Source organism: Larus michahellis, chromosome 1 (genome assembly GCF_964199755.1).
Source record: "Larus michahellis chromosome 1, bLarMic1.1, whole genome shotgun sequence".
In the NCBI taxonomy this organism is placed as follows: domain Eukaryota; kingdom Metazoa; phylum Chordata; class Aves; order Charadriiformes; family Laridae; genus Larus; species Larus michahellis.
In genome coordinates this window covers 127,029,929-127,056,722 of record NC_133896.1, presented here as the reverse complement: position 1 = coordinate 127,056,722, position 26,794 = coordinate 127,029,929, and the positions used below count along the sequence as shown (strand labels likewise).

Below are 26,794 nucleotides of genomic sequence, written 5' to 3'. Positions count from 1 at the left end.
CTCCCTGTCCCTGAAACTAGGGCCCTCGCAGGAAAAATTCCCAACCATTCATTTTTATTCCCTAGCTAAAACCGAAGGCGTAGCAACCAATATATATGGTTTTAACATAGGCAGTTAAGAGACCCTTACGGCCAGCCCAGTCACTACAGCTACTAACAGCCTGTGCTGTGTTTGAGGACCATCTGACGCCGAGCTGCGGGTGCCTTTGAGCCACACAGTCGTGGTGGTGTTGCAGCTCCTCGAGCATGGACCTGTCAGCAGAGCACCGTCCCTTCCCATCTGCGGAGAGGAGACACCCCCTCCTGAAGCTGATGTTGGCTCTCCCGGCCACCCCCGAAGTTTTTTCGCACATTTAGATTGCAATCCCCCCTCCAGCCCATGTTACAAGATTAGTCGTTAGATCAGTAACCTCTTCTTCATTTTTGTACCTTCGTGTTACAAATGTGTTACAAACGTCTTACGTGTTTCATTGTGATGGGAATATGGGATTGCTAAATTTCTGCTATCCTCTTCTGCCTGAGAAAACTGGAAACTGTTAAACACATCAAAGGTATCAGACCCAGTTACTGTCAGGAGCAAGATCTGTGTCCTTTTTCACTAGCACTCATTACTTACAGACACAGAGTGAAGTATGGTTTACATTTCTTCCAGTTGCCTCCCATATTTGTAGACTGTCAGATCTGATAGACCTTTTAGTCGCCCTGGTTTTCCGCTTAGTTTCCCCTTCCTTAATTCTGTGTAATCCTGGTACTGTGAGACATTCAGTGGGTTTTGTGGCACCACAGCACTTCAGAAACATCCCCTCCATTCAGTGACTGCTTCCAGCTGCCTCTGCTCGAAAGAAAACGGGCTTCCTCAGTCCCTCCACATGTTGTCCACCTCCAGCACTAAAGCCACTTCAAGGGGTGGCACGTCTTACTGTGGATGCTTTTCGCTCTTGCCCACGTTGCCGTGGGGCCCGGGGAGGAGAAAGCAACCTGGAGATCAGCAGCTTGTGGCAGGCGGCCGCTGCTGTTTTGCAGCGCGCTCCAGGGGAAACCGTGCTGCTTCACACAACTAACATCTGCCTGGAGGAGGAAAAAACCCACAGCTTTGCAAAAGTACTATTGGGAACAAACCCAGAATGGGAAATCAACTAGCTCTGTTCCATTGCTGATTCTTTTTTTTTTTTTTTAAACATATATATATATAAGTTTTCCACAGAACCGTGTGTGATCTCCCACCTGCTAATTACAGACTTCTTATGTGGGTGGGATGCAGATTTCAGTTACATCAGCATTAGTCTGGAGCAACTGTATTGATGAGCTTACAGTGAAGGTTGATTTGTTTGGGGTTTTTTTGCCGTGCAGCTTAAATGTAATTTTAAATGGAAAATGTCGTTGTGGATTTAGGACTTTTTCAATACTTTTAAGAGAATGCTGCCTTTTTATCTCCTCTTCCACTCAAATTCTATTGGCTTCACTAGTGGTTTGTAATAACCTGTCTGTGAATTCATTCTCTAAAAGGTGATTTTGTCTTTTCCTTTTGCCAGAAGTGAGACAGAGGTGAAGTTTTGGTCTAGAACAGCATTTGTAACTGATCCTGTGTCCACTCGCATTCAAACTCCATGACTGAGTGGGAGGTGAGACTCCTCCGTGGTCATGCAAAGCTTGGATGCAGATCAGGTCTCTTAGATCCACCTATAATAAGGCTTACTTATTCCGGTGGCCTAAAACACCACCCCTGACAAGGAACACAGAAAGAGGACTTCACAGCACAGGCTCCCTCACCCATCGCAATTAGCACCAGTCACCACCACCTGGGCACCCCGCAGTTATGGTCAGGTATCTGAGACACCCTCCTTCCACCCACCTTGCTTTTGGCCCACTCCTGCATGTCTCTTCGTAGGGGCAACAGCAGCTTCAGAGCTCTGGAGTAACGGTGGTGGATGTGTAGCAGCTGGATACCAGTTTTCTTTTCACAGACACCAGCAACTTGGACAGACAGCATAGTGGATCAAAAGACAAGAACTTTTCTCTCCAGTCACCATCCTAAATAGGCGGCAAGAAACATGCATGCTGCTCTCTCACCTCTGGCATTGCTTAGTCTCTTAAAGTTTCTAATAGTTTCCTAGTTAGTGGTTTCCTCTGCCAGTAGCGGTGGTTGGGAAACTGTGGACCCAGCGATGAACTGCGGGATCATTTCATTGACTTTGGGGGAGAATAACTGCTTTCCCTAAGTAGTTATGGTCCCATTTTCCTTTTTTTTTTTTTGCTATTTTTCCTTTCTGGTATGCATAAAGAACAGCCAATGGAAGGAAAAGCCAAAACTGAAGCCATATAGTATTTTCTTCCAGTCTTGAGTGTATCTTTGACAATTTGTGTGACTGTAGGAAGCCCCATGGGCCACAGGTTCCCTGTTTTTAAAATGGGCATTATAATACTTAACCAGGTCAAAACACTGTGAGGAGCTTGGGTGGAAAGTGCTTTAAGGCAGGTGCAATGGACAGCTGTTATATTTGCTGGAAGAAGCATATGGAAGAAGCCATATGTTGTCCTCTATGTCTCCGCACTGTGCAGCTCTGGCCTTGAAAAAAAAAAAAATTACGAGTGAAGATCTTGTTTCTGATTTTGATTGACCCAGGATTACTCCTGGTATTTTGGATGACCTTATGTGAAGTTCCAGTGTGAGCGACTCTATAAGCAAGAGATACTCTGAGATTGAGACTTCAGAAGCACCAGTAACACAAAAAATAAAGTGGAATAAGATAAATATAAAATAAAATGCCAGTGGAAATTCCTCTCTTCTCACTGTCTGCAGACATATTGTTTCTGCTGCCACATGTGCGTGAGAAGCGAGGGCTGAGGATGCTCAGTGCTGGGGCACGGTGTGTGTGGGCTGCCTAAAGCTGGAGGAGCAGAAGTGATTTGGGCTGACCGGGGCAAGGGGGGGTGAGCAGGCACTGCGCTGGGTGACCTGCCCAGCCTCCTGTGGGGAGGCAGGGGGGGAGGAAGGTTAAACTCCCATCGCACTACCCTGGATGTTTGTACTGGCTAGACAATATGGCTTCCTTATAGGTGCTCCAATAAAATATATGGAAAGTCTGTTTCACTTATCAGCTGCAGAAACACAAATTCAAATTTCTGGGCTAAATTGTGGGCAGTACTGCTAACTTCAGGCATCCCACTATCCAGAGACAAACTCAGAATCACAAAAAAAATAAATTAGTCCTATTGAATTCTGATTATTTTAGATTATAACTAGTCTGTATTTTCTTGGTTTTCTTTGTGTGAAAGCCTAAATATTCAACAGTTTCAAAAGGGAGGTGTGGGGAAAGATATTCTCCAGTCTCCGGGGCTGAGGCTGTGAGACCTCCCCAGCAGTTGTGAGGCTCGTGTTAAACCTGAGAGGTGGCAGGAACATCTCTTTGATGTGACATCCAGATGGAGGGGAAAGCGGTTGCCAGGGTGACACTGAAAATAGAGCTTGGCCTACTCTGTTCCCATTGCAAGAGAGGTCCTTGGAGATAGCTTCAATGGGAGAGGAACGCTGCATACAGTGAGAATTCATGTGCTGCTGTTGCAAACACGTGCGTTGGTGGTATTGTACCTCAGAGAGCCCAAACATGTACGAGAAGGCTTTTCGGGTTTTGCTCCTAAATGCAGGAGCCTGAATTTTGGATTTGGAAAGTGAAGGGAAGCTTTTGTCCTCTCCTCTCACCCAGCACACGCTTGCATCCCATGCACCTATGTGGTCTCTGAGCAACAGAAACATTTGAGTTCAAATGCAAAACTGTGTTTCAAACTTCAAATCTGCAAAAATAGTTAGTTAATCATGTGCAATCTTAAGCAATTTAGTTAGTTTAAATATATCCCATAAAGATTTTCTTTGGAGTCTTTCTCTTGGGCAGCCATATTACCAAGCCTTTTTACACTTTGAATTAAATTAAAATGAAGGCTTTCGCCCTGCTATCTTCTCTCCTTTTTTTTTAACTGATAAATCTTGAGGTATATTTTCCTTTTAAAAGTTATTTCTCTGCTCTTTGGCTTTTAACTCAGCATTTGTTGAAATTCCTTAGAAAAGGGGCTGCCCTGCCTCTGAGGTGATTTACACAGAGAAGAATGTTAAAGAATTACAGATGACTGTTGGTAACATACCTGTGTAACATTAAAATCAGGTTAATTGCTTACATTTCACTGGAAGTTATGGATTGCTGCAGAGCTTAGTACTTCAGCAGATACTGGTACAGCAGGGGGGTTTTATTGATAGTTAAATAGCAGTAGAAGTTGTCTGTGTTCAGAAGGGACCTCTTTGAGGGAGGACAGAACATTTCTCAAAGCTTCATATTTTCCCAAAGGGATTTTTCTAGCAGAACATGCCTGCTGTTCAAAGGAAATATTCCCTGTATGAGCAAATGAATGAAAAAGTTAGCTTTACAATAGACACCCTATTAAACTTTAAGGGGGCTGAAGTGAAGGAGCCCAGCTCCATGTGTTTTCGGAAAGCTAATAAAAACCAGAAAATTATCTGTGGTGCTCTGCAAGGGAGCACACGTACAGGAGGCTGTTGCAAAACCTGCAGAAGGAAGCAGGACAGAGGCACTGAAAGAACGTAACTAGGGAGTGATACAGCAAAAATCCAAGGTAGGGAATCTTTGCAGATTTAATTGACAAATTTAAATGTCAATTTGTAATACTGTCTCTCTCTCTCCCCCACACATTTTCTTTTCAAGTTTCAAGTGAGATTTCAAGTGGCAAATAAGGAGTCTGCCCCCTCCCATGAGCAAACCAGGGGATGTGAGTACTATATACGTGCACAGAGAGGAGAGGACGTTGCTGCTATCGACAGCTCTTTGTGCAAGTTCTGCAGCAGCACGGGGGGAGCTCAGACACGGGCAGCAGCCCCCCCAGCTCACAGCCCACAGCTGGTGCAGCCGTTCAGTCTCTGGCCCCGGGTGAGGCAGAGAGAGGGTGGGGAAGGGAATCTCCTTCTTGGGTCCCCTTTCCGTTTGTCCCACAAAACCTGTCATCTCCAGCCTTGTGGTGGGTGCTCAGTGAAAGGCAAGGGACCGTGCTTTCAGCTGGAGGTGGGGAGTGCTATTTTGGTGCGTCCTCTTAGCCCTCGTGTCTGCTCACGTGTGCATGTGTGTGCGTAGAGAAGGGTGGCTTTCTTGGCCTGATCTGTCAGCGCCGTAGATATTCCTATAATAAAGACTCATCCTAATTACAGAAGACATGTTTACTGGTTTATTGTACAGTAATTGTTGCTCTTGCAGGACATCCGCCCACTTCACTGTGAGCAGAGGCTCCAGGCTTTTCTCAAAATGTCTGAGTTTATAGGAAGTTTTAGAATCTGATTTTTACAGTATTTGCTAGTGCAGACTAAGAGGGAGCATTTCAGATTTCCCTTCCCTGCCCCAAATTCAGCCAGATTTTTTTAGGAACTGAAGAAAACAGTAAAGGAACCCATGAATACAAAATTGAATATTGCAATCAGAAAAAGGGGCCAGCTCTCCTAATGAGGGTTTATTTAACCAGTGACAATGTGCTGAGAAAACTAGAGGAAATAGGTCAGCTAAAAAAACTGGTATTACAAATGCTTGTTGTAATTTCCCCCCACTAAAATGGACGTCCTTCTGAAAGGGTTGGTTAAAGAACCATCCCCTGAAGTCCTGCAGCTAATTTGCAAGCCATGGATGAAAAGACTGGAGCACTGGGACTCAAGACAGGTTATGCGACAGATCCACAGCAAGATGGATTCACGCAACAGTGTTTAATGAGGAAACACCTGAGCTGGCTCAGCAATTAGTGGGGTCAGTACCCTACCTGTTTCAGCACTCACAAGCTAGTTAACCCTTCCTTAATGCCACAACTTCACGATTCCCTTAAACCAGGAATTAGCCAGAGATCGTGTCAGGAGAAATTATGCTTCCCAGGCCCTGATCTAAGTTTTTTACCTAATGCCATCTCCTTCCTTTAGCACAAGTGTTGTGTCATGAACTGCAGCAGGGCGCTGGGCAGGTTTAAAATTAAGTGTCTGTATGAGTTAGTTTTGACTTTGTCACTTCTCTGAACCACTTTGGTGGAAAGGTCTGTGCCAGATCAAGCAAAAGAAGGTGGGGCGGTGGGGGGGGGGAAGGAAGAGGCGCTGGGGAACAGTGGGACTGCTTCATTAGTGGCAGTGCTGGTCTGTGCAGTCTGAAAACATCCGTGAAACTGTGACACAAGGAAGGGCTTCTTATCTCAGTGCTATACAAGGACAGTGATGTACAGACATGGCTGTACACCTTCCAAGACCTGATCCTGGCATCTTCATGAAGAGGTGTATTAAACCCCTCTCAGAGAAAGAGCTGTGGACCAGGTTAATTCAGGCCCTGTTACTGCCTCAAAATTATTAGTTACTCTTTGTTCTGGTCTCAGGCAAAGCTGAGTTATAAGCATGCACCCCTGATTCTTTTTATACAAATGGATAAAGTAGGGTTGTCAACGCACATGTTCTTATACAACGTACGGATTGCATTAAAGGAAGATTTTCCAAGTACAGAGAGCATCTGCATCATTACAGAGTATAGCCAAGGATGAGATAGCACACCAATTATTTAATATTTGAGCCAATAAAAACTGCACCAGACCATCCCCAAGAAATATTTGTGTTGTTAAAATGGATAGGAAAAGCAATGGTCTGGTAAAAGAAAGACCTAAACCTCCCTGATTAAAAATAAAGGAAATCTTCTGGACAGAAGAAAAAACTGAATAAATCTCCAAAGAGAGATCTCAACTGCATAGGAAAAATTGAGCTCCCAAGACGTAGAGTTCCTGTAGTGCAGACAGGGTGAAAGCCTGACAATTGCACAACAGGTCTTCAGCTAGAAAGACCAGGAAAGAAAACCTCTAAAACTAATGCCAAACACAAAATTGTATGTGTGTATTTCCAGTGGCTTTGCATGGTGAGTCTGTCTGACCTTTGATTCTTTATCACTTTACAAATATTTCAGCGGCATTGCATTGCTTCAAAATGTCCAAAAACATGCCTCCTTTTAAGCAGAGTGGCCGTCCTCTCAGAGGAAGAAGTGCCGTCTTGTGACCACTCTGCCAGAAAACTTGTCTGGCATATAGCAAAAGAAGTCAGCAGGATTTGGGATCCACAGGTTCCGAAGAAGCTGGTGAGATTGAATGGAGCAGCCTGGCTTGGTTCATAGCTGAGGATCTTGTTCCTGGTCCCCATCATGCCCAGTGGTAATGTCCTCAACAGCTGTGTGCCCTGGCCTGTGGAAGAGGCACTGTGTGAGCCACTGAACTACAGCACAGGAGATGCCCTTACAGTAAGGTCTCACCAAAACAAGAAGTTTAACAACTGGGGAGTTGCGAAAAGACAAACTAAAAATCTCTTTTGAAAAGTGAAACTAGCCCAAGTCACTCCACACTATGGATGGCCAGGCTCAAGGACCTTCTATTTATTTATTTCAGTTAATTCTCTTCAGTACACCATAGACTAAAGTGTGCAGCGGCAGCAACAGATGCTTAGATACCATGGTGATGGGTGCTATAGAAAATCTGGCATAGCTATGGAAACCACAGTTGCATTTATCCATCAGAACTGAGTATCTGGCAGTGCATGTCTATCCTTCATGTTCTGGAAGATCATGAAAAAAATACTTGTACATGGCATAATATTTCACAGCTTTCTTTTTACTTGGCAATGCACACTTATCTCTATTTGATAATAATAATGGTACATGTATTTTTAGACTAACATTATGTGATGGTAATTCTACTGTTATCCAATGTAATACAAGCTGTGGAAAAAAAAAAAAGCCTTTACAGAGAAGAACTGAGGAAATCAAATCAGATTTAACCTGGTGGCAGATAGACAGGATTCATCTCAGAGTTTAGATAAACACTTTTTTTCATTAAAAAACAAAGAATACAGCAAAAAGTACATGTCTGGCTTACTCAGTCTTCAGTTCTCATGTTCAAAGAGTCTTCCTAATTGTCTGATTTTGCTAGGCAGAGTGTAAGAACAGATCATGTGCTGTATCTGTCACGTCTTTGTAACCCAGAGGAATGAGAACAAGACTAAGACCAAGGCATTTCGGAGCCCCCCCTCATGGGGTCTGACAATGGCTGTATCATCAGGGACAAGTGACATTCCTTCTCTGTTCTCCTTTCTCATCTCCAAAACTAAGGCAATAACACAAAGCGGTACATATCTGCATTAGAAGAAAAAAAAAAAAGTCAAATGGAGGTGATAAAGTTGCTTTTCACTAGCAGTAATTGGCTGCATTCAAAGCTATCAGTAAAAATGAAGTAAGCTGTGTTAGCGTCACAGTACCTTTTGCTTTTACCTGTCCTATTTTTACACAGCAAGCAGCTCAGCCTGCATTCCCAGGCTGCCATGGCTGAGCTGGCAGCAGCATATTGCTGACTTGGTCATTCATGCTGGGCAAACGTGCTCCGAAAGCACTCAGTCCACAAGCCAGGCAAGAGCTTGACTGACCACGGGTAAAATCCTGGCCCCAAGTGAAATGTGTGGCAGACTTTCTGTAGATATAGGCACATTCCTTACTGCCCTGCAGTCTTTCTGGATTAGCACGGGGTCACCAAGAAATACTTCTTCCTCTCTTGTTCCTGCACTATTAGCTCTCAAGCTCACCTGCGAAGCAGAGGCATATGAAGTGGAGACCTTGGACACCTCAGAGAAACTTGCAGAGGTGTTGGCTGTTTGTATGGGTGCTCCAGACACACAGTGAGTAGGATTTCTATCTGAAATGTCTTTGTTAGCTAGTTATCCAGAAATTAACTCTGATCTTAAGTTCAGTAAAAATACTTATTGGAAAAAAAAATCTGGAATAGATAACAAGAATTGCAAAGGTTTATAAAGCCACGGGTGACAGAAAAATGAAAGCAAATTACACTTAGTTTTCTTTCAAGGAGATCAAAGTCATTGGGCCTTCTTCGTAAAACATGATAACCTTTATTTACACCATGTTCCTTTGGTGCCTCCTACAGTGTTTTTTTTTCAAATTCAAATCTTCTTACCCCCTTCCCAGAGGCTGTTGATCTCTATTTAAGAGGCAGTTTCAACAGCCCTTTCCACGGTTTTTTGACAGCCCTCTTCTCTCCCAAAACGGCAATGCCTTTTAAGTTAACCGTGTGCCCTCTGACAAACTGGGCTGGACAATTAGCAAATCACTGATGTAGCAAGGAATAAAGCTTCTCCTTTCCCCATCTCATCAAATTCTGATGAATCAGCAAATCTCAGCATGAAGCTGTTCAGTACTTTAACTTCATTACCTATCAACATGAAAATGGGCAGCCGCTCCTGCTACAGACAGAGATTGATTTATGGATACAGCTTGTTACTGGCCCCTGGCTGAGACCAAATACAGCAATAAGGGGTCTGAGGCCACTGGACCTCAACCTGTTGTTTCAAGGAGTGCTAAGGCAATGTGAATGGCAGAAAAACAGCCAGAATTTGAATTAATGGTATTTTTCTCTAAAAGTGATCGTTGGCCAGATCAGTTCCTGAGGATACAGAGTAACATACTCCTTTTGATAAACCCCACCTGAGGTTACTGCTTACAAATGCAGGCCCCAATAATGATTTAACTCAGAATCTACTATGGCTTTTGGCAGATGGAGGAAAAAAAATTAAAATAAAATTGCACAGCTACCTATTCATCTTTGTTGGGGAAAATCCTCGGTTATAGGCTCGAGCAGTGGAGATCATGTGTCTTTCACAGCTTGAAATCCTGGCAAAAAGGAACTTAAGGAATTTCAGCTATTCCACATGACACCGGGCTTGCCTTGCTACTTCCTTCTGAGTAATCTGCCCCCCAAAAGGAAAAATCTGAAGCAGCGTGGCATTTGTGCAGAGGTGGCTTTTTGCACCCGAGAGCTGCTCCCTATTTACAGGACAATGCCAGCTTTCCCAGCCATTGCTCCGGTCAAGCAGGACAGTGTGCAGCCTGCAGTAGAAAGAGCATTACCTCGCATTATTGTTTTCCCTGGGAAAAGAGCGTGACCAGGATACGTGCTACTTTCCTTCTCTCCGCAGATATATCTGCCTCCACAAAAGTGGCCATTCTGGTCCGAATCCAAGGGGTTTGGCCTGCAACATAAACAGAAAATGGCTCACAGCTTGCAGCATTTCACTTGGATGCTCCCCCCACCGCCACCACAAACTTGATGGGGACTGAGTGCAGCCAGAGGTGAGAGAAGTCCCTGGCCTGGTGCCAGTGGCCATTTTCTCCCAAAAAGTTCAGAAATTCGCCTGCCTTGATCTGCTGGTACAAAGTAGCAGAAGAGGAAGGAGTTGGCAGGGAGAGGCGGAGGAAAGCAAGGCAGACACAGGACCTAACGACTGGAGGACAGGCAAGAGTCGAGGCAAAGAGGCGAGGATGAAATCTGCCAGAAAACAGGGGGGAACGACACACGGCATCACCCTCTGCCTGCGCGACAGGCCTCCCTCCACAAAGGGGCTGGAGACAACGCTCTCTGGAATTATTTCCCCCAGCAAATATATCTTTAAGCAATTTAAAACAGAACTGTTTTCAGCCAGGTTCCCCTTACACCAGAAACGTCTGTTCAGGAAACTACCCACCGCCCGGACCCTCTGCCGGGCAGGGCTCAGCGCTCGCCATGGGCTAGAGCCAACTTTTTTTGAAGGCTCGCGTCTGTCTCTGCGCTACGTTGCCAGGTGCTGTCTCAAAGCCACTGAACCAGACAAATCTGCACTTGTTCCTCGCTCCTCAACATTTCCTCCACGGGGAACGGCGGAAGCGAAAGTGATCAGTGGCGGAGGAGAAAGGGATCAGAGGCGGCAGCGGCTCTCAGCGGATGCACCACGGAGCCCCCATTTTGGAGCAGGGGCCCGCGGACGCTCCAGTTCCTCTTGATCCTGTCACCCACGAACCAGCCCCAGGGACAAAGAAGTATCTCAAGCATTTGGCAAACTTGAGCTGAATCTGAACAAGATGCTATTTCTAGCCCTCCAAGAACGATGCGCAGACCTTGGGTGTAACTAATCCTTCCCCACTGCCCCAGGACTGTGATTAGGCCATGGTGCCATGGGCAGCCTGGGGCAGGCCAGCCTTGCCGGGGTGACCGCACACCCGCGCTTCTTCACCTCACCTCAGCTGCTCCAGCCTGGCCTCCTCTTTGGAGATTTCAGCAGCTTGCTGAAGGGGGGACACCTGGGGATGGCCTGCAGCTGCTGGCTACCAAGTAGGGACATTGCTGCTGCCATAGTTGCTCCTCACCTTTCCCATCAGTCTCCAAGTGCTCATGTTGTCCTCCCTCTTACCAGTTTTCAAAATGGATAAGTGGACTACTCTGGCTGAAAAACAGCCTTTCCCTCTTTTTCTGAAGGCTTTCATCTTTATGGAAAGGTTTTCTATTGCTGATCCCACCTCTGGGGTGAATGGATACACTTATTTGTGCAAGGTGCAAACTAGAGTACCAAGAGTTGTTGTATTATTGTGCTCTTTACACAGCACAGAACAATTCACCTTAGACGTGGCTGCTGCCAGGCCTGAGCTGCTCCCTGTGTGTAGGAAGGTGCCTGGGTAAATATAATGCAGCATAAAAATGAGCTCTTGAGAAAGGAAGAGATACTTGACCCTGCTGCAGGACTGGTTCAAGGATCCTGATGCTGGAAAAGCTGTGTCCTCCATCCCTTCCCTCCCCTTCCCCCCTCCAAAGACCCAGAAGCATTTTTAAGCCTTCTGGTTTTCAAATGGAAGACACATGTCCAAAAACATGTGTCCAGGTGTAACATGAGTGAAGCTTTGTATGGAGATGCTTTCAGTGGACATTTAAAGCAGATGAACATCTTAACTTTCAGTGTCTAGGCTTCCTCCATAGCCAGAGGAGGCTCCTCTGGAGGGTGAAGGGAAACACGACCCAGCCTGCGTGCTCTGGGGCTCAGAGACACTTTCCTCAGACCACCGAGGACATGCAGGACTGGACATGGAGTTATTCTGTGATTCTCATCAGCACAGGGCAGAAAGCTTTTTTCCCCTCATTCTTCCCACCAGTTCCTCTGTTATATGTAAGCCAAATGAAATCCTGTGTGACCCAATAGTTTGAACTCATTTTGAAAACTCGGTTCTTACTACTTTTAATGATGTACCTTCAGTCGCAGGAAGTTCTTTGTGTTTCCAGAAATGTCATCTTCCTTAGTCCTGCTACGTTCACCTGTTGTTACCTAGAATACTGAATTAAGGGATTTTGTTCCTTTTACTTGGTAATAGGAACAAAAAAACTCTATCATGTGAATGTTTTGTGAAAGCAGGGTCCATAATTAGGACTAGATTTTAGCAATAACCAGGCCCCGCTTTGCTCTGTGTTTCAGAGCCTTTGTGATCTGGTTGCCTCAGCTCCCTGTCCAAGAGTGATATCAACCTGTAGGAACAATCTCAAGGAAAATCATTTAATTCATTAAGACATGCGATTACATACTTATCTCCAAAGGTGTACCAGTCCTACCAAGGTCAGCAGTGTTCCTCACGTGCATGAAATCAAGAGCCTTCTTCAGTCCTTCACCGAACTAACGTCAGGGCAGAACTGCCACTCTTGTGCCATCAGTCCAAGTGAACATTGCCTGATCATCTCAAGTAATGATCATTTGAAACAGCCTTTCAGTCTGCTGAAAGACAGACGAAAATTTAGCATTAATAGTCCCTCTTTTAGAAAGGTCAAACGCACAAAGAATACATTTTTGAAGGAATGCTGGATTACCCCCAGAGCCTCTCACAGGCAGTTTTCCTGCCCCTGCACTGTTTGGAGTTTTAATTGCCTCTTTGGGGAGGTGCTAGTAGCTGCCTGAAAGCGCAGTCACAATTCAGCAATTTGGCACACGTGACTCCTCCGAATATGGGAGCAATTAGCAAAAAACGATATGGTGAATGGTAGCGTAAGCACCGGATTCTGGACAGCATTCAGATGAGAAATCTAAACCAGAAGAGAGTGGAGCAGACGGAAATCCAAACAAGCTTTCACAGAAATAAAATGTATTGGCTATACTTAGATAATGAGAGTCTAACATTAGAAGATTGAATTCAGAGTCACCATCGCACTCCTAAACCTCGCAGACTGAACGGGTTGCAGCAAGTTCACAAAAGCAGCTTGTGAGAAAAAAATGTCCAAAACACCTAGTAGAAGTAGCTTTAAAGACTTCTGGGAGAATTAAGTGAGCCCAGATTGGACTAGGAGCACACTGGTTCTTAGTGGAGAGGAAAAAAATCTGTATTCTAGGCCTTAGTTATTTATTTAAGACTGTAAAGATTAGGTTGTACCCACAAGATTTAACTTCCTAGAAAATTTTTGGTTTTATCGTGCATATAGCATTGTTTTCAGCAACGTGCAGGACACCGCAAAACATTAACAGTAGGTTTAATACATCAAACAGTGAGCAGTTGCTTAGGGACAGCAAGTCCCTAGGTCACTACTTTCTTCCAATTTCAAACAACTGCAAGCTGTGTTTGTCCTAAACCATGTCTCTCCAGTCCAGCTATGTTTGCCTTAATAGCTGGAAATGAACTATTTGTGACCAGGACAGTAGTGTCTCCAGGAACCATTACGCCCCAAATAGCTTTTTCCCTACCAGCGAGGTCTCCACTCTCTCCAAGACCTGATCATGGTGCCTGGCCATGTCCTCTGTGTCTGGGGGTGGCTGTTGTGCCCTGATGGAGGCTGGGCTGCCCCAGTGCTGAGGCGAGCGTGCAACAGCAGAGAAAGAAAAGAAAGAGGAATGGAAATTGGGAAGATACAGAAAAGGGAGGAGGACTGACACCATTAAGTAGAAGGTAAACACGGTGGCTAGAAAACCAAGACAAGGCACAAGCAGCTGATCAATTAATTAGCAAGGGATAATTAATTAGGGAGCAAATCCAGAGGGCAATGAAATTAAATAGTTAATTATGCAATGGAGCAAACAAATGGCAAATTAATTAAATGTATGTGGATCTACCAGGTGCTCTGATTATTTAAGGCAAAACATGGTTAGTGAAACTATTTATTCTCTGGTATTTCAATTATTCATGGTATCTCTGGCCATGGAGATTACAGCCTCTTTAAATGCAAGGTTTGACCATGTGCATCTAAAAAACATTTATCTTGATAGCACAAGTGAGATGAGCAGAACTGATGGAAAGTAGTAGGGACCAGCTTTTCTGAATAAAATGCCTTAAAAGAAGATGCTATAGTGAGATAGTATATAATACGTTACTTTCTTTTTCTTTTCTTTTTTTTTTTTTATTTCTTTTATTTTTTGAATAGTCGGTTTGAATTGTTACAGTTGAGAATGGAAGTTGGAAACGTTAGGCTCTCGCTGTCCCTGGCAGTGGAAGCTCTACCATGTCTGAAGCAAGGTAATTCAAATAGATAGAGTTGCTTATTCTTTGGTTAACTTTAAACTTCTGGAGGAAGCCAGGATTTTTCAAAATGAATGATTAACAAACTCCAATAATTTCTAATGCTTAAAAAACCCTCCTTTTCTGCTTACTTGTAGAATAAAATCTTCATAAACCCACTGTACCATCTCTACTGTCTGAAATGATTTTTACGTTACTTTATAACTCCAATTTTCAAGTATGGCAATGTCTTCCTACAGTGTGCTCTACTTGCATTGCCTGTCACTTTTTTTTTTTTTTTTTCCAGTGGGGGCTTCCTATTTGTTTTTTGGAAATTTTGTTCTCTAAATATTTTCCAATTTCCTCTCTGTTAAGTAGATTTTGATCTCAGGTGTGATGGCATTAAATTGAAGTCATTCCTTTTCTCTCATTAAATGTTCCCGATGAACACAATCGGCCCATGTGATCGTTCTTGGGAATATTTATATATGGTATGAAAATTTTACTTGCATGAATAGCCAAAGCACACACTCTGAATACTTTGACGCCTCAGCCAGGCGCTCCTCAGTGCACTTAACAGCAGTTTTCTGAGTTGGGAGGTCGTGGGTAGCAGTTGTCTGTATTTGGAAAGTAATAGCAAATGTAGCATTCATTTATTCTTGTCACCTGCACATAAATGTCTCCCTCACCTAATACTTCACAGCTCTACAGGACACATTTATTGTCTTAAATGTGAGAGCTACAGCAGAATAAGGGCTTAAATAAACCACAGGTGTGAAAAATTCCAACTGGCAACTTCAAACTAAACACCATGAAGCATAAAAAGACACTTGTCAGAGCTGGAAGGAGCAGTTTGATTAAATCATCGCTTCAGCCCAGACATGTTGGGCCTGATTCTCCTCTCCCACCAGATGACTCACGTAAAGCGTGGGCAATTGCACTGCTGTAAGACTAGTGTGGTGGCACTTGGACTCTGGAACTCTAATTATGCCTGTCTGACACCACAGAGCTAAAATGTGCAGCTGAACAGATTTATGATGCTACACTCATCCGAGGTGAATGACTGCTCCTACTCATGGTCTGGGATCACTAAACTAAAGCGGAGAGAATGTTAGTAGCCAACATTGCCCCAGTGTTGAAAGCAACAAAACCTGCCTGAACTGCTGGTGAGGCAGATGACAAGAGATGGATCTTTTTTTAACTGTGTTTTTCTTGGTGCCAGTTGCCAGGGAGGAGCCAGTATGGCACGTGTGTGAAGCACTGCAGTTGAAAGCTCTGCTGCCATCAAACTTTATGGCCCCAACCTCTGCTCTCTGCCACTTCTGGTGTGTGTCCCCACCTAGAATCCCCTCCTGGCAATAGTCTCTCATCGCTCACGGCAGGGCAAGGTAGCTTGCAGACTAAGCACCTCCTGCCTGCATCTCCCTCTCCTATTCTGGGTCCCTTAGGGAAGAGAAGGTATGGCAGCTGCGTTAGGCATGCCAAGCATGTGCCTCCAGTGAGTAGTCTGGAGAGCTGCATCCTCCTCAGAGACATCTTTTAAAAACCGTGGCAAAGGAGAACAACCGGCGCACCAGCCCTTTCCAGCCCCAGCCCCGGTGCACAGCAGTGGCCGGCTGGAGAGTGCAGATGCTGCATTGCTGCCTATTTGAGCAGCATGCCCAGGAAATGTAGGAAAAGAGGGTTTTATTTAAAGTATGAAATGTACCAGCGCAATACTATTAACTTATCTGAAAAACATCAGCATGAGTAGTTAGCATTACATTACTTAGAGTACTACTGAGAAAAGTGTTCGCCGTTGAGCCGATCTATGTTAGTGCAAGCCACACGATCCATTTTGTTCTTATCCTGATATTATTGCAGTTACAAGAGACAATTTCCAAATGCCTGGCTGTTTCATAAAAGCCAGTGTACTCTGGTTCGCAGCAGGTACTAATTTTGCGTGCATCTGCTGAGCTGTGCATGGCATCAACCTGTTTTTAATTACACCTGCATGTCAGGCTCAAAATGTGTCTGTGAACAGGAAAGATGAAAGGTAGGCAGAACAGGATGTCATGTATTTCCCATCACCTTTCACTGGCTGGCTGCCCACAAAAGTAAGAGGAAATTCCCTTCTTCCATAGTGAAAATGTAAAGATTTACTAAGCCTTGCACTGCCAACAACAAGGTGTAATCACCACTTCCTTAAGGAAACATGCATGTGTTAACAGGGGTGAGCAGGGGAGCTCCAAATAGCTTTCCACACCTTTCCTACCACTGATCTGTAAAAGGCCACAAGTTAGCCCTTGCTTTGTTATATTTTACTTGCATTCAAATGTGTAAGTTGGTTGACTTATTATTCTAACTTCACTGTAAAATAAAATATGTGAAAGCAGGGGTGACCGGGGTTTTTGATGCCTGGAATAACAAAGAAAAAGTTAAACAACACTTTTCGTTTCTACTATTTCACCCAAGTATAGCCAAAAGGAAAAAAAAAAGTTTATACACAGTTATACAAACAAAATAATTCAAACTACAGCTAGAAATGGCCAAGACACTTGAAACACTGGGCAGAGTGATTCAAAAGCTGCTAGACAATCAGAAGAAATATTTTTCCTGAGGTATTTCCCTCTGAATGAAAAGTACTAAGCTATTTGTGATTGTACCTTCAAGCCATTCCTTTAATTTGTTCCTGTCATTTGAAATTGTTTCTTTTTCTAATTGCATTAAAAATTTTGCACTGTAAAAACTGTGGTGTGTGCCAAGAATGTGTACGTGTAGTCAGTCTATAAAACACAAGAACAGGGGAAGAACAATTGCTTTTGTTATTCTGGAATCCAGTCAGACTTCACTTGCTACCTCATCAACTTCCCATAGAAAAACAGCACTTACAAATCAGTAATGGTAAATATAAATTAAAAAAGTAAAGAAGTAATTAATTAGACCCATCTATTTTAGTGTAAGTGAAAGCTGTTGAAATATTTTGATCCTCTTGCTTATTCCTACAATATTTCTTGGGTCTTTGAGGTTTTCCAGTAGAACCTGCATGAATTAACCAAGCAATAAACAAGTGATAAAAAAGCACCCATGGAATCAGCCTATCTGGCAGCCTGGGGCTTGAATTTGTGTGCAGGCGACCTCGAGTTTCAGTAACCTGGTCTGCGCCCTGCATAGTCCGGGTTGATGCAGGAGAACATCCTTGCCTTGCTCCTAGGGCAGTCGCCCCTCGGGCAGCCCCAGGGGCAGGGGCTGGGGGGCACGCCCCAGCGCCTGCCAGAGTTAGGGGAGGGGAGGGGATGGGGGCCAATGCATCTCACCACTTAATATTTGTGTGCAAGTTTAAATGAGCTCAGCCAGAGACCTTGGAGACCATAGTCCTGAATTCTTGCTTTCCCCAGTCAGGCACTGATCCAGTAGAAGCTGTGGTTGTAGCTGACCTGGCACCATCTTTGCTCTCCTGGAGTGTGATATGAAAAAACCCGACTCTTTTGCAGTAGAGGGAAGGGCCTTTCAGTATAATTCAACCTTGAAGTGAGAGAAAACAAAATAAACCAGAAATGAGGTTGAGATCCAAAGACTCCTGGATGCCTCTGCCCCCAAGGTTTCCCTCCTTTGTAGCCCCATGATCCAAATATTCCCTGGATTTTTTGCATGCCTTTTTAATTTATGCCACCAGCTGTAATTTCAGTTTCATGGCAACCAGGCAAAATCTCACCACTTTCAGCAGCGCCCTGCCAGGTTCTACTCTTTATGAGCCCTGAAGTTTACAGAGGTGGTACCTTCATCTCTGTCCATTGTTGCTGTGCAGATGCATTTTCTTTTAAAGGTTAAAGGCTTATTGCTTTTTCAAGTTTTATCCTATTTACTTATTTCAATTGTCAGTGGATGTAAGTCTTGCATAACCCCTTTTTTTTTTCTTTTAGTTAAACTGCAATTTTCATACAGCAATTTCTTTGTTACCTGAATACATTTTTTGTGCACTTTTGCTCAGGCTGCAGGAATCCAGACAAACAAGTGTTAATTCCTCATGATGTTTTCCAGCTGACAGGCCTAATTGATTTGATTTCCACTGTTTTCACAAGTGACCCCCCTCAACCCGTCATCACCACTTCTTTTTGATACCTGAGCTTTACTTTCTACTCTCGCATTCCACTTCAACAAGTAATAAAGAGCTTATTAGGAAGGAAGAAACTCATTATTTGTTTTCTAAACTGTGCTCCAAGAGCTACAGATTCAGCGGGTTACAGCCCTGTATTATTAATCAATACAAAACCTTTGCTTCTATTAGGTTACCAGCATCTTTTATCATCAGACTGAAGTTAGGAACCTGTTTCTTTGTGTTCTGCTACCCACGCTCCAGCTAGACTAGACGGAGATAAAAGACCGCTGAGTAATATTTTCCTGAGATCCCTGATGATGCACACAGATGGCCTGTAACAAATGAAAAATGCAAGGTGACGGCTGGAGTTCTCCTCACTCCAAGTTCAACTTTTATGGCTTAGAGAGTATTCCAGTCCTTACGCCACAGCTTCATGGTAGAGAGAGAGATTTATTTTCTTATCTGTAACAGGATTTGTGAAACTTTGCCTATCATGACCGTTAATGGTTGCCATTGGAAGTAGCCTAGTTCTCTCTCTGTACTTTTTCCTTCCTTCATTAAAAAACAGCTGGGGAAAAAAGTGTATTAAAAAGAGCAAGAAGGCCAAGTGGGTCTTGAGAAATCTAAAAAGAAACACTGGAGAAGTTTGTTATCTTCATGACGTGAATGACAAGACTGAAGAATTCCATTAAGGGTTTTAGCATATGTGAAAACAAGCAAACAAACAAAATCCAACACATACTAAGTCAAGTGAAAGATTACATGTTGGCAGCACTGGAAAAAAAAGCCCTTTGGAATAAAATAAACACAGATCTGTTTACAGTGCCTGAAAGAAACAAATATATTTGTTCTGGCCTATTACGTCTTTCTCTGAGACAGCCTTATCAGATCACAGTCCAGATGGTGACTATGTCCATCACATTCACTTTTGCTAATGTAGTAAATAATCTGACCATAATGCCTGACTGTGGATCATAGTCTGGTGAGCAGGAATTCATCCAATTTGAAATGAACATAGGTTTAAACACGTAACTCCTAGCCTTCCTAGCCCTTGGTCTCTTAGCCTAGTGGCAAATCATCTTAAAACAATCCAAATATCTTCTGCAAGAAGCTAGAGTCAAAAAGTGACTTAGCTCTGTTAAACTGCAGAACAGTTCTGGTAAAGCAGAGTTTCCTGAACTGCTTATGTGGCCTGGACTCCAGCAAGCCAGGAGCAGCTCACAACTATGCCAATGTCCGTGCCCTCAAGGAACTGCTGGTGCAGAAAGAGAAAGATAGAAAAAAAAAAGCCAAAACTGAGCTGCTGCCTGGGAACTGTCACCCTCCCATGAAAGTGATTTTATGTGTCGCTCTGACAGGGAAAGGGTGGCCACAGATGGTATATGGCCCTGCAGAAGATTGCTCTGCTATGCAGATGCCTCACTCCTAAGAAATGCAGGGCACCTTCTCCAGATCCCAGGACAAAAGAAGACAGTGGAAGGCCCTAGTCAAAAGAGGCGCCAGGTAGCCAGGGGGCATGGGACTGGGGATCCCCCCAGCCCTAAGACAAACTGGGTTCTGGACAGCCCTCCTGTTTGCTGTGCCAGTAAGAGCAAAGAACTGGTACCCCGTTAGGAGTGGTGGGATGAAGAGGAGGTAAGAAGATACACTTCTGAGAAGATCTTGTGGGAGCCAAGTGGGACCATCAGTTATGACACACGGATGCTGAACAGAGCCAATTTGGTGGCTCTGAGCGACTACTGAACGGCGCATGACCCTCGCACCATGCATGTCACGTCTTCTGAGTCTGGTGGGAAGGAATCTCTCTTAAAGTTTCCAGATTTGTCTTTTCTGGGCTGTACTAAACCATTTACATAGGTGTGTATTAGTTCTGCAGCTTCAACCAATTATACAGCGATAGTTTTTAAATAAATCAATACATTATGTATGCATATAAAATATACTTTATTTCTATATATAAACCTAAGCCATTTCCTGTCTATATGGAAACTATGGGTATTGTCTGCTGTGTGAAAAAAGAAAAAAAAAAGGATATGCTCCACTTTTTCCATTTATTGTCCAGAACATACCCTCATATCAAATGGTTTCTGATTGAAAACAGCCTCTTAATGCATTACAAGTAAAAATAACCCATTGTTGTGTAATATATGATATACCCTTTTCTCTTTAAGGCAAAGTAGTCCTTGCAAATATGTCTAGACAGCGTGATGGAAAAGCACAAATTGGCCTCTAACTATTGCCGCCCACTTATCAGACAAACCTGGAATAAAATTTAAGATATTACAGTCTCACTCTTCGCACGACATCTATAAGGGGGAGTGTCTCTTGGAGACACAAAGGCTTCATTGCTTACTGCAAAGCAGAAGTATCAAAAACTTTGTTAGTAAGCGCATAATTGTTATGTGCTTTGTTAAAAAGCACATAACATGCGTTCATGGCCTGATGAGTATTGCCAAGTGACTGAAGTATGCCAGTGTTTCCTGTAAGTAGTGGTATTTCCTATGTATGGACAGTGTTAAAAAGTCATCTTTCCATGCTGCAGATGAATTAGTCACCTGCTGATGCTCCAGACATGATCAGAATTCCGAATCTATTTGCCACATTTTGGAGGAATGCTTTTAAGTCCTGATTTTATCCTTCTACCCTGCACCTGACCATTTTTTTAAAAAGTTTTTTTTAACTCTCTGCATTTGTGTCTGGTAATAAAGTTGTCTTTGACAAGGTTGTCTTTGTAAAAAGATCATTTTCCTGCTCTGGCACACCTCCTTGCTACCTTGTCATGGCAGGAAATCAACTCCGTTTGTACTTGTGCTGAAGAGTCTCAGGATGCAATGTACATCTTGGATAAAGCATTTGGGTTTTGTTATTCTTCTGTTCTTCTCCTCACCTTTAGACTATAATGACAGGGTAAAAATGGTAATGGAAAGAAAGAGCAGCAGAAGGACAAGAGAAATCAGCTGTTCAACCAAGAGTTTTTATCTGATGCCATTTATTTCCCACTTGCAAAATACTTTGTATTTATTATTCAGAAAATGTCAGTCTTCCCTGTGATGAGCAGAGAAATGGTGACTGAACAAAGTGGGTGATTTTTGTACAACGGGTGTGCTGGATGATGTTTATACAGTTTAGAGGCCCTTGCATGTTGTCATCTGTGTATGTATGGGGTGCTGGTGTGCTGGAGAAGTGACTGACCCTGGTTCCCAGAGAAGTTGCAGAAGCCTTGTCACATTTTGATGCAAGAATTCTCAGACAATGTGGTGGCGAAGACCACACGTGGGTTGGGATGTACAAGCCCTATTCAGGAATGGGATATTGAAATAACATAATGACACCTGCTTTAAACCCTTTGCTTTAGTGTTTTGGCTTCTTCTACACAGAGATGTGCCTAGGTAGGTCGATGGACAGGTAGCAACATTAAATTATGTTTTAGTCTAAACACCTACCAATGAATGAGTCAAACAGTCGTGAAGCTGGATTTGTTTGGGTGAAAGCAGAATCTAATAACTTTGCAGTCATCTGTAGCCTATGAGTCAGCACAGACTAAACTCCCATTCGCCACTGAAGGAAAGTCTTTCCCATAAACATATATATGTCCACAACCCCCCCCCCCATATGTACACGTACATATGCACAGCTGAGAGGTAACCTAAACAGGACCTTTTTTCCTTTTGTTTTCTTTTGGAAAGCCAGTATAAAGTTTCTTTGGGCAGAGGAACAAGGAAAATGGCACATACTATTATCTCTCTCCGTACAACCAAATCGCTGGTGGACTTTACAAACGTCACAGTAGCTTTGATGCAGATGCCCCTCTAAATTGAGCCAAGAAGCCATTCAATATGCACCAGAAATGCACTTGTGTTTGAGCTCCAAATTCACACATTTGTGTAAGTGAGGTTGCAGCTGTGGCTTTGCTGCTGGGACAGGCAGAAAATCAACCCAGGGAATAATCTGCAAGACAATCAGGAGGAGGCGCTTTCCAGTTGAGTTTTGAAGTTACATGCGGTCTGCCAATGTGCTTTGGATTTGCTCTGCTATTTTTAAAACTATAAGAAATGTCCAAGCCTCTGCCCAGCCCTCTCCCTTATGTTTGGTGCACTTCTCGTGGTTGGCCTCCTGTCTGAGGCAGGAGATCAGTCAGGAAGTTAACCAGGGGTCCAGATGCTGCTCTTGGAAATGCTCATGCCAGAGCCAGGCTTCCGTGCGTTTCAGCTGCCAAATTCCCTCCACACAAATGTCCACGGTTTCTGGCTCTCACACTGGGGTAGTTAGAGGAAAAGCCTGAAGAAGAACGTTTTCTACTCTCTACAATTAACAGGGAGGAGCTGTGCCAAGGGAGTAATACCTCTGACATAGGCTGGCATGCTTTGCAGTACAAGTTACTGCTTTCCAGCCAGAGAAAGTTCTTGTTTGATGATGGAGATTTGCACACGTGATGGGACGGGCAGTACACTTGGCAAGCTGTGCCCTGAGGAAGGGAATTTGGTTAGGCTGCTTTCCACTTACGGGTAACACTGAGATATAGATGCCTACACTCATTTATATGTTAGATGAATTTTGCAATCCCTAACCCCCCACTTCCTAGCAAAGACACTTATCTTACAATAACTGCTTATGATGTAGACCCTGGTTGCTACCAATACAGCAATTTATTTTCCTTCAAGCTCCTGAAATCCTGTCCTTTGGAAAGTTAGGACTATATTTCAGGTTCTGTATGATATCAGAAAACTTCACATTCTAGGAACGATTTTTTTTCTAAATGGGGGCTTGTTTTGCATAGACCTGGCTGTGGGGCTCTCACTGGTGCCTCTGCTGTGTAGGGGACGCACGCCCTTTGCTGAAAGTCCAGCTCTGCAGATACTGAAGAGGCTTTTCTTCAGGCACAGTGCTTGAAGGCTAGGGCTGCTTTTGGTGAGCATAGACTACACCACCTACTCGTAGTAGGAAAAAACAACAACTGGAAAAACAAACCTGAACTGGTGTACCTTCCCCCATCATGATTTCAAGCCATGTTTAATCATCATGTTTCAAATAACTTGTCCCCCGAATCCCCTGACACGAAGGTATCTGAGACTGCAGGATCTATGAACTCCATCAGAATGGGGCATCATTTCTTTGGACCAAACCTAAGGGTCACCAGAGCACACAAACGCACATGGGCCTCTGGGACAACGAAGTAGGAGATTTCAAATCCACAGTCACATTAGCATTTTCCAGGACATCAGTGCCTTTAGCATTCTGAACTGTGGAGTTTTTCTCTTCCAGTTTTAGATTACTCACTGAGATCTGTATTGCAACCATGGACCTTGAGCCCATAAAAGGTGATGTGAGTAGGGGACCCTTACAGATCCAGCTGTCGTCTGAGGCACGATATTGTTTCACAGGTCTCTTTCAAATCCCTCTGGGGTGTCTAGTTTGTTAGTTCTAAGCTATGCCAGGGCTGCATTTCAAATTACAGCTAATGGATATCCAAACAATTAAAAAAAGAAAAAAGTTATTCGGTCTAACATGGATTTTTTTATCACAGAATTTTTACTACACAATTACAATTTCAACCACAAAAGGAATTGCTTCCAAAAGTTTTGAGTGGCTAAAAATGTAGCAGAGAGGAGAAGGAGGTAGGATTTAGGACGAGACCTGGAATTCAACCTTAAGTATAACAATACGTAGTATACTTACTGTCATAAAGATCTTCTCATCAAAAGTATGTGCAAAAAGCACCAGGGCACACAGCAAACACTGCACTAATTTAACTGGCCTATTCGGGCCTGTTTCGCTCAGCGTACCCATTGGTAAGACGTGGTGGCAGGACTCACTTTTTGCTCATATCTCGATATTCAGTGGCAGCATTTCTCACAAATGCCAGTAAAGGCTAGGGCATTTCATCCAAAATTTTATCTTTTGTTTAGTGGCATTTTGGCTTCAGTTTCACCACCCTGCTGACAAAGACATTTAAGCAATTTTATTGATTCAGAAATCGGGGCATTAAGACTCATCTTTCTTTATAGTTCACCAAAAAGTAAATGTTTCAAAATGTAAAACTCCTCACACAGCTTTTAAACTTTATAGGCTGAACAGTGAGTGCTGTAAAATGACTTTTTTTCAGTAATGGAAGCTCTATTTTATAGAAAACAGTAACCATTAATTCTGCTTGCTAAGAGCAAATGAACAAAATCAGACCCGTTCTACGAAAAAGGAGGATTTGGTCATCATAATAATAAAAGTACAAATTTTTCACATCCTCTGTTTTTACAAGGTCTTTCCTAACTCATGGGTTTTACTATACAGTCATATGTTAACAGAGGAAAGATTTTGTGCATTTTAATGCAGTCAAAATGAAAAGTGATACATGCAGAAATAGGAATGAATGAGGGACAATTTGGAATATAGTTTTTTTCCTCTTCTTCACTGTAGTACTTGCGTACTACCTGGAAAGAATGCAGAAGGTTATCCATGGTAGCTATGTCCTTGTCCTTCCTAGCTGCTGTTTCCCTGCTCTTAAAGGCATCCAGTGCTGGAGACTCCAGAATTTCACCAGGCAATCCATTACAGGGCTTCATAATCTTACTATCACAAAGGTTGGGGTTTTTTCCCTTGGTGTCTAAGAAGAATATTCGCTATTCCAGTTTAAGTGTCTTCCTACCTCTCCAGCTCACCACAAGCTAACACAGATTAATTCATCTGCTATTTGAAGTAACCCTTTGGATATTTAAAGACATTTTCACTATCCCCTCTATCTCCTTTTCTTTACAGTAAGCAAATACACTTTATCCAGTCTTCCCCCCACTGGTAACGTTCGCTCTAGCTGTGGTGACTGCTACAATGCTCTGGACCCTCCCCAGATCATCTGCATCTTTCTTATGTGCTGTGACCAAACCAAACCCAATAGGGCAAGATTCATGGAGTGTCAAAATGTCAGGGTTCCCCAGAGTCTTCTGGCTCTTGAACTGCTTTTCTAGCACTGGTACAAGGCACACCACAGCCCCCAGACTGTATGACCTGCATTTAGCATCTGCTTGACCCCAGACATGCTTCAGCAGTGTCTAGCACATATATGGCACCCCTTCAAAGGGAACCCTAGGCCTCTTGCCTCCACTTTTTACAATTACGGTGTTTCAGTGAGCACTTGGCCCTGAACTAATCTTGCTTTCATCTCAACCAGACAATTTAGCTTCCCGTTTTTGCTCCTCACAGCCACACAGGACAAGATGATGCGCCTTGGCACTCATTGAGCTCTCCTTGTCTGCAGAGAGCAAAATCCTTCACATGAGGGAACTGCCTGTGGGAAAGATTGAGAATTCAGCAAGTTCTCCTCACATAAATCACCTAACCTCTCTCACAGCATCCTTCAGCTGCTTGAGAGCTTATCTGCACGCTAATCCTGTGGCTTTCTTGAGAAACTTATCTGTACTGAACATCTATGGAGAAGCTACTTGGTCTTCTGTTCCTTTCTTTGTAGAGCATTGCATCCCTACCACTGTCTCTAGATTTGATGGAATTTTTGGGAAGCACTTTTTTGGCAGTGGCTTTTTTTAACAGACTTGAGCCCCATCACCAAAGAGAAGAGCTTCAAAATTGCATTGCATGGGGGAGATCAGGCATGTGCAGTCACTAGAGGAAGGGAAAACAGTTGTGCACTGTCCCTTAATGACTGCTTCTCACATGTGTCTGTCCCACGATCTGTGTTCTCTTTCCCTGGCTATAAAGTCTGGCTGGAGGAGTTGGATATGAAGGGTTGAAAGGGGTTTTGTGGTGGCTGAGGGGAGTGTTTTTAGGGGCAGCAGAGTAAGTTGTGGTCTTCTGGATGGATGCAGCTACATATAGCTCAGGGTGCAGGACTTCAGGTAAGGGCAAGGTATAGGAAAAGGTAAATAACTGTCTTTGGTCCATCTAGGAATAGTTGCACTTGTGTGGACCTGGACTAGTGGCAGGGCAGGCAGGTTCTCAGGTTGCTCAATCACAGGGTGCTCCAGAGTGCCTCCACCTCCATGTGGGGCTAGCATTTTTGTAGCTGTACCTGCTGCTGACTGCTGAATGGCCTGGATTCAGCCTCTGTCCATCAGTCAGCCTGTTTCTCAGCATGGACACGGCCTAAAAGCATCTCTCATTGCTTCGAACGTCCTTTAATTTTGCTTAGTCCTGAAGGTTAAAGTAGCAAGATGGCCAGAGAGCAGCCCATGGTGTGCTGACCACACAAGTAGACATGTGCAAGTAGACCAGAGAGCCACAACAGCACAGAGCTGGCATGGGATGGGTTGCCAAAGTACTTACCCAATATGCTGGCAGGATTTTTCGTCCCTTGCTGGTGTTACTGATGCTCACGCAGGCGAATTTAATGCTAGCTTAGAAATTTCTTCCTGAGCAGCACTCACACCCATGAAATATGG

At 43.7% G+C, this 26,794-nt stretch overlaps 1 long non-coding RNA gene across 1 annotated transcript in view; it reads right to left on the bottom strand.

Annotated features, from left to right (window-relative positions):
• Positions 1 to 5,212: 5,212 nt before the first annotated feature.
• LOC141749555 (uncharacterized) overlaps positions 5,213 to 26,794 on the bottom strand; it is a 128,672-nt gene continuing 107,090 nt past the window's right edge. Inside the window, exons 4-7 of the long non-coding RNA XR_012589402.1 lie at positions 17,673 to 17,836; positions 12,441 to 12,627; positions 9,968 to 10,089; positions 5,213 to 7,244 (exon numbers count right to left, since the gene is read on the bottom strand). This is a non-coding gene — a long non-coding RNA (uncharacterized LOC141749555). The remainder of the gene's footprint in view (positions 7,245 to 9,967; positions 10,090 to 12,440; positions 12,628 to 17,672; positions 17,837 to 26,794) is intronic.